Source organism: Vitis vinifera, chromosome 11 (genome assembly GCF_030704535.1).
Source record: "Vitis vinifera cultivar Pinot Noir 40024 chromosome 11, ASM3070453v1".
NCBI classification, from domain to species: domain Eukaryota; kingdom Viridiplantae; phylum Streptophyta; class Magnoliopsida; order Vitales; family Vitaceae; genus Vitis; species Vitis vinifera.
This window is the reverse complement of record NC_081815.1, coordinates 16,683,112-16,690,899: the sequence shown is the minus strand read 5'-3', so window position 1 is coordinate 16,690,899 and position 7,788 is coordinate 16,683,112. Positions and strand designations below refer to the sequence as shown.

Sequence of the window (7,788 nt, the reverse complement as noted above, 5' to 3'; positions counted from 1 at the left end):
CCTAGAAGGTTCAGGAACTACTTTAAAATATTAGTATTTGTTTTTGTTAAACTATTAGACAAAATTAGTTTGGTGAATTTGAGTATATGTATTTTGGTTTTACTTTAGTTGATTGTGAACAAACAATATTAGGAGCGTTTGATGTATAAATGATGGAGTTCGTGGTCAAAGTAACATTTTTTTAAAAAAAAATCTCAATCTAAACTTATGCTGAAAATATCTGTCAAAGTAATGCGTCTATATCATTTTGTTATTTTTTATTTTATTTTATTTTATTTTTCGTTTTAAAACCACAGTTGGTCACTATGGTTTTATCTTTAAGATTAAAACCACAATCACCAATTAACTATGGTTTTAAAAACCATTGTTAATGACTATGGTCTTAAATTTAAAGATAAAATTATAGTTATTAATTGTGATTTTTACAATGTTTTAAAAACCGGACCGGTGATCGAACCGGAAAAGTTACCAGTTCACGGTTCACTGGTCGGACCGGCGGTCGAACCGTTATTGAACCGGTGATGTAATAAATAATTAAATATATAATTTATATATTATATAAAATTAAAAATAATTATAAAATTTAAAAATATATAAAATTACAAATTTTAATAATGTTTGATTTTTATATTTGGTATATTAAATTAAATTAAATGATAAAGTTTAACATTTTAAATTTGATTAAATAGAAATATGTAATATTTAAGAAAGAATATATATTTAAGATAAAAAAATTTATAATATTTAATTTTATCTTTTTGTCTTTGTATTTTATTGTTTTAAAATTATTATATTAATTAATTTATATTATTTTTTATAATTATTATATTATTATTATTATAAAAATAAACATGAATTTAAATATTTATATTTTTTTTAAAGATTTTATATGATAAAAATTTGAAATAAAATCAAATTCCGTGCGTCCAACCCTCAAGAGGCAATGTTTTCTTCTAATGAGTCTCATTCCCAATCCCACATCGGAAGCACATGAATTTTATGTGCTCCATGTGCTCTATAAATAGCTTCCCACTTGCCTTCAAGTCCACACAACCCAGCAAGCTGAGCCTGGAAACATGGCCCGAAGCATGACCCAAGTTGAAGTGTTATTTTAAAATAAAAAATGGCAGCAAATTGGGCTTCTATGGGCATGGCCCATATAAAGTGTTAATTTTATCTTTGCATAAGGTTTAGGGACCTGGAAAAGGGAAAACCTTAAATTGGGCCTGAAATGGGCCTTTTACATGGTAAACAAAAAATTGTTTCTAAGGTGTAACCGGTTTGCAAAAAACCGGACGGTTTGTCCAGTTCGACGGTTCAACCGATTCAATGACGGTTCGACCACAAACGGTTCATTGAATCGGACCGAACCGGAAAGTTCACCTATGGGTCCTCAAGAATAATATCTACATTTAAAATATTGATATATATATATATAACCTTTAAAAATACATTTATATACAAAATATTATATTAATATTTTGGTTGGATTATGTGTTGAGATCATGTTGGTAAAATATCAATAAAAGTTCTAGTCAAACTTAGTGGGTGTTTGGTAAACCAATTTAATAACTTAAAGTCACCTAATAACTTAATTTAAGTTATTAAGTAAATTAAATGTATTTGGTAAAATAACTTAATGGTATGACTTAAATAAAAAACAACTTTAAGTAATAAGTGAAAACAATTAACTTATTTTTGAATTCACATCTTCATATTATCTTTTTATCTTCATTTACTCTATTTATTTCCATTATCTCCTTTACTACTCTACAACCTTTGTTATTACTCAACCTCTTTTGCTTTAGTTTTCATTTATGGGAATAAATATGTCAATTTGATTATTTAAAATAAATTTTAAGTTCATTTTATTAAACAATTTTAATATTTAAATTAAAAATTATGTAATAAGTTTTAAATCAATAATTTAAAGTCAATTTAAATAATTAAGTAATAAGTATTAAGTTTTATTAAACACTCTCTAGATTGGGTCGAGAAATTTTTAATTAAAGTTCGAAAGTTTTTGGGTTGGATTCAGGTGGAATGAGCTCAATCAACACCATGTTGCAGTCATAATTTAAAAGAAAGTTTTTATTTGTATGATAATGAGTACCTCACTTTATTTTCGTTCATGGATAAGTATGGAAAATTAGAATATTCCACTCACCAAACAAAGTTTTTTCTTTATTTATTATTTACATTCTATTTGATTCATGTGAATACCAGGCTCACAAGTTCATGAACCAACTCATTTATGAAGTTTATTATTTATAAATGAATTTGCCAGAGAAAGTTTGAGAAATCCTGGAAAATACTTTGATGAAGTTTCCAATAGCTAAACACTAGTTTGTATCTATTTTGTATTTTCTATTTTTAAAAAATAAAAAATAATATTGACTTTTATGTGAAATATGGTAAGACTGTGTTATTAAAAATTAATTTTAAAATTTTTAAAATTTAATATAATAATTTTATTTTTTTAATATCTCAAAATTTTAATAGCTTTTAAAGTCATTATCTTTTTAAAATAAGTCTCAAAGTGTTGGTGTTTTTTTAAGACTTAGTATTATTTTCTATTTTAAAAATAAAAAATAAAAAGTACATTCAAAAGGACACCTAAATATGCAAGGAAAAAAAAGAGTAAATTAATTAATTAATTATGGGATAATTAATTATATTCCATACATTTAACTCTTTGTTGTCTCTTTAAAGATGTGAAAAAGTTTGAATAAAAAATAAAAAATAAAAAATAAAATTGAAAAACAGAGGTGTATGACAGTTTATGGTTATTTTTTATGCTCCATTGATGTTCTTCTCCGATGAAAGTTGTACCATGGAGGGGTCTTCAGAGGCTCACATGAAAAGAAGAGAGCAGAATGTAGCCAGGAACAACTTGCCGGGAAGATGATCGATGGTGCCTAATGCCAAGTGCCGGCAAGTCATCCTTGGCTGCAATCCACTTTCTACTTCTTCATGCAAAACTCATAGACAAAGCAGCATTGGGAGGTAGGCATACAGTACTATATACTCTCTGAACTCTCTATATTTCTTTTGATATTCTTTACTGCATGTATATATAGGACTGGTTATGGCATCATATATTCTGCATGACCGACTTTCCTATAGGGGCAAGCGACTCTCATGTCACCCAAAGGGCATGACTGCATTTAGGATCCAGAAAAGTAAGCATGCAAATTCGATTTTCTTCAAAAAAAACTGCAGGTTAGTACAACTTTAGGCATAAAAGAGAGAAGAGCTTTTGGTCAAAATGCTTGATTAATTACTTGGTCGGTTTGTGGGAATAGAATCTTACTTTTGAGGGTGATATGGACTTGCGTAGTGGTGGCCATGCTTTACTGTCAGTTTCATATTGACCCACCTTTAGGCATATCCCTTATGGGGAAAAGGAGCTGCAGTCCTCTTCAGGCATTTTTTTTAGGATCAATCACACTTTTCTATGCTTTTAACTTTGAATTATACTGTGCTTGCCTTGAAAGCTCTGAAAATTTTCAATTTTTTATGTTGGGTTAGAGTACAAAAATCAGTTGCCTTTGAAGTAATTTGGAATTTGAGAGTTTGGAAATAATTTGAAGAAAATATATATAGTACATAACAAATTAATAAATAGCATACATAAACCACCTTTTGTCATTGAAGAAGAAAATAAAATATGCCGGCCTTTTTTTGGCACATATTATTAGAATTCAAGGTATTCTTAGATTGATTTGTATACGATTTCTTTTGCTGAATGAAAAGATGACAGTAACTTAAAGAACCAGGAGAATAGTTAGGGACTTTCTCAAGTAGTTGGAATCTATAGATATGGCTTAGAAAAAAAGAGTAAAAAATTAGTAATGGAGTATAAACAAGATATGATATCTATTGACGTGAGCAATGCCGTATCAACTGTGTATGAGAAAGCAGCAACCCTTAATTCTTTTAGTTATGTGATAAGCTCATCATGTACAGTGAAAACAGGATCATTTTAACTAGAACTTACCAAAGATAACAATTAATTAATGACAAGTTAGAAGTGCCATGCACAACTCCAGGGCAGGATCGGGGGCAATGACTCGAAATCAAGTTGATGCTACATTTTATGATCTTGTTTCGGTTAATTTTGTCCATTTTCTCCGCTTGGTGCTGCCAAGTTATTAGTCTCATGCTACATATGTGTAGGTTCATTCATTATATATTCAATATTTGACGTCCAAGTGCCCCACTAAAGAGTGGATTAATACCAAGAACATTAAACAAAGACCTAATAATATTCAAAATTTGCTGCTATTCTAACATATGCTCTTTGACTTGCATATTGATCATTAAAGTATTGCAGCATTGGCATCTTTTGATTAAAAAACTTCTTTATCACATGTGTTGATGCAATGATAACCCTATGTGAAAGCCGGGAGTTTATAACATTCCCCTTTCCAGCGAAGTCTGTGTGCTAATCACCTTCAAAATCAAGGAATGCTTTCCGTTTTCTCCTTCTGATCGAATCTAGAATTGCCTTTCCAAATCATTCTTTGATAAATAATTCTTAAATGATTCTATTATACATAACCGTTTCTTTTGTGATTCTCAGAATTAATTATTAATTAGAAAGGACCTGCATTGTTATACATGCATATGCATCCTAATTTGGCATGTGTGAAACACGCAAACTCAAGCTAAACTAAAAGAAGGTAGGAAACCATATTCTTTATGCACATCTGTGATTAAAGAGTTTGCTTCTCCTACTCTCAGCAGCATACTACAATCAGAAGAAGTAACAAATTCAAGAAGATGGAATTTAAGTTTGGTACAAATAATATTTTCTTTAGAACTCATCCTTGTTCGAAAGTGTCTCAAATTATATTTTGAGTAAATTGGAAAGTTATTGATAGTTTTCTAATAGAAGACATTCTTGTAAGTGGGTCTTCTATTATTATAAAGGAAATATCCTATAAAGAGATCTTCTTTTAGGAAAAGACATCTTTGATACTTATACACTTAGTTTCCTATATGGAATCTTTCTTTGTAATTAGGAAAAAAAATATAGGAAGAGATTTTGACCAAAATAGTGAGTCCCTTTTTGGGTAATAATTGGGGCTTTGGGATTTGAGAGCTCTAAGGTTAAAATCTCCTTCAACAATAGTGGAAGTTCTTTGTCTTTGCTTGTGGATGTAGGCTTGAGGTAAAACCACATAAATCGTTGTGTTTTGTTTTTGTTTTTGTATTTTTTTATTCTTTTCTCCTTATTATTATTCTTTGTTGTGGTTTTTCACAACAAATTGGTATTAGAGCCTAGGTTATTAGACATGGAATGGTGACAAAGTTGGAGGTTGAGAAGCTTGATGGAAGAAACGATTTCAGTTTATGGTGCATTAAGATGCATGCCTTATTGGTTCAATAGGGGTTGTCTAAAGCACTAAAAGGTAAAGAGGTTCTACCAACAATGATGTCTAATGAAGAGAATGATGAACATATAGAGAAAGCGCATAGTGCTATTCTATTGTGCTTGGGTAATAAGGTGTTTCGTGAGGTTGAAAAAGAGGATACGACTACTAAGTTATGATTGAAGTTAGAAAGTTTGTATATGACAAAGTCTTTTACAAATCTCTTGTATCTAAAAAAGTGGTTGTATACTCTCCAGAAGAAACAACGTACGTCCATTAAAGACCTAAACTCATCAAGGATTTGAGGAATCTTGATTTAGAATTGATGATGAAGACCAAACCATAATTTTGATGTGTTCCCTACTGAATTCTTATGAGCACTTCGTAGATACCATGATGTATGGTAGAGATACTCTCTCCGTAGAGGATGTTAGAGTAGCCTTGAACTCAAAGGAGTCGAAGAAGATGGTGTTTGAGAGTAGAGAAGATGACTTAGGTGAAGGTTTGGTGGCTAGAGAGAGAACAAGAAAGAAAAATAATAGCAGAAAAGGTTGTTCTAGATCAAAGTCTAAAGGAAACAACAAATGTTTCAAGTGCAAGAAAGAAGGGCACTATGTGAAATATAGTCCAGACCATACAAGAAAAGAAAAGAAAAGAAAAACTTCTAATTCTAGGGATGCAACAGTTGTAGAAGAAAATTCAGATAATGCATATGTTCTTTCAGTTACTATTAATAACTCAGGTGATGAGTGGATTCTTGATTCAGGGTGCTCCTATTAGGTTTCCCAATAAGGATTGGTGTTGAACCAATCCTTAATGGTAGGAAGGTTCTCATGGGAAACGATGTAGCTTGTAAGGTTATTGGGATAGAAACAATTCAAATTAAGATGCATGATGGCCTTGTAAGGACATTAACTGATGTAAGGCATGTTTCAGAGTTGAAGAAAAATTTAATTTCTTTAAGGACATTTTACTCAAATGGATGCATATATAAGGCTAGAGATGGAGTTTTGAAAATTTCAAAGGGTCCTCTTGTTATGATGAAATGAAAGAAAATTAATGGTCTTTCTACATTGAAGGTAGCATAGTTATAGGTGCAGTTGGAGTTTCAACTTCAGAATCAATTTCAAAGACTACTAGATTGTGGCATATATGGCTTGGGCATATGAGTGAGAGAAGATTGGCGATTTTGAGCAAACGAGGTTTTTTGTATGGATAGAAAATGGGAGAATTGTATTTTTGTGAGAATTGGAAACAAGGGCAATGAAGTGCATATTCTTAGGATATGCAGATGAAGTGGGAAATATCGAAAATCCAATAAGAAACACTCGGAGGGAGGGGGTGAATGGGTGATTTAAATATTTTCAATAAAGATTTATATTTTATACCTAATTCTTTTACCTTGCGAGATGTTAGGGATGATCTATTTTATCAATTATAGACAATTCAAACAGAATGTCAAATATAAAAGATATAAACAATGAGGCACAAGATTTCTTATGTGGAAAACCCCTAAACTAACCGTGTAGATAAAAAAACAATGAGATTTAAGACCTACTAATCTAAATCCACTATACAGAATCAAGTTACATAGATTTAGCTGACTACTTTACCCTAAATTACTCTCTAGTACTTACAACTTGATTCACGTATGTGGCGTAGTAACCCTCGATTACTCCAATGGATTGCTTGATGAAGGTTTTCAAACCAAGATTCAAAGATCTAATCCTCGAATGAGAGATCAGGAATGGTGTGACACTTTAGGCTTTCTCTCTCGGAGATCCCCTCTAAAGAGTATAAGGTCTTTCAATGACCTTTATCTCTAATTTCTATGATCTTTGACCTTCAAGAGGCTAATACGGAGGTATTTAAAGGCAAAAACTTGAAGAATTTTGGTTTTGAAAGAGCTCCAAATCAAATGTGTGAAAATCTCGGTAGAATTAGCATGATCACTCAACCAACTCACCTACCACTTAAGCGCCTCGAGTGCTTGAGTACTAAGGCTCGCTTGAGCGGTCCTATTCTTTTTCAAAAGTCAATTTTAAATCATTTAAGTTTAAAACAAAACCAATCCTCTTAATACCTTAACGTAGCCTAATTTGCCACAAGCCAAACCTCTTTAGATGTGCCTGTGACTTCTTAATTGGATGAACAAAAATTATTGATCTTCAATGGGGAGTAAGTCACTATCTAAAAAGACTTTTATGGAAAATATAAAAAGAAACAAAATTGCCAACATATAAATAAGACTCAATGTCTTGACAGAGTGAAAATGTATAGGTTATGATGCTTAGATTCAAAATTCTCCAAATTCCTTATTAGCAAGGATGTGACTTTTAATGAGTTTGCAATGTTGAGTCCTAAGAAGGAGCAACTTCATATAGGAAACAACCTTGGTGTGAGAGAAAAT

General features: G+C 31.0%; 1 non-coding gene across 1 annotated transcript; it reads right to left on the bottom strand.

The window, feature by feature from the left end:
• Window positions 1–2,865: 2,865 nt before the first annotated feature.
• MIR169S (microRNA MIR169s) lies at window positions 2,866–2,964 on the bottom strand. Its single transcript, NR_127779.1, has one exon. It is a non-coding gene; the product is annotated as a microRNA MIR169s (primary transcript).
• Window positions 2,965–7,788: the final 4,824 nt, after the last annotated feature.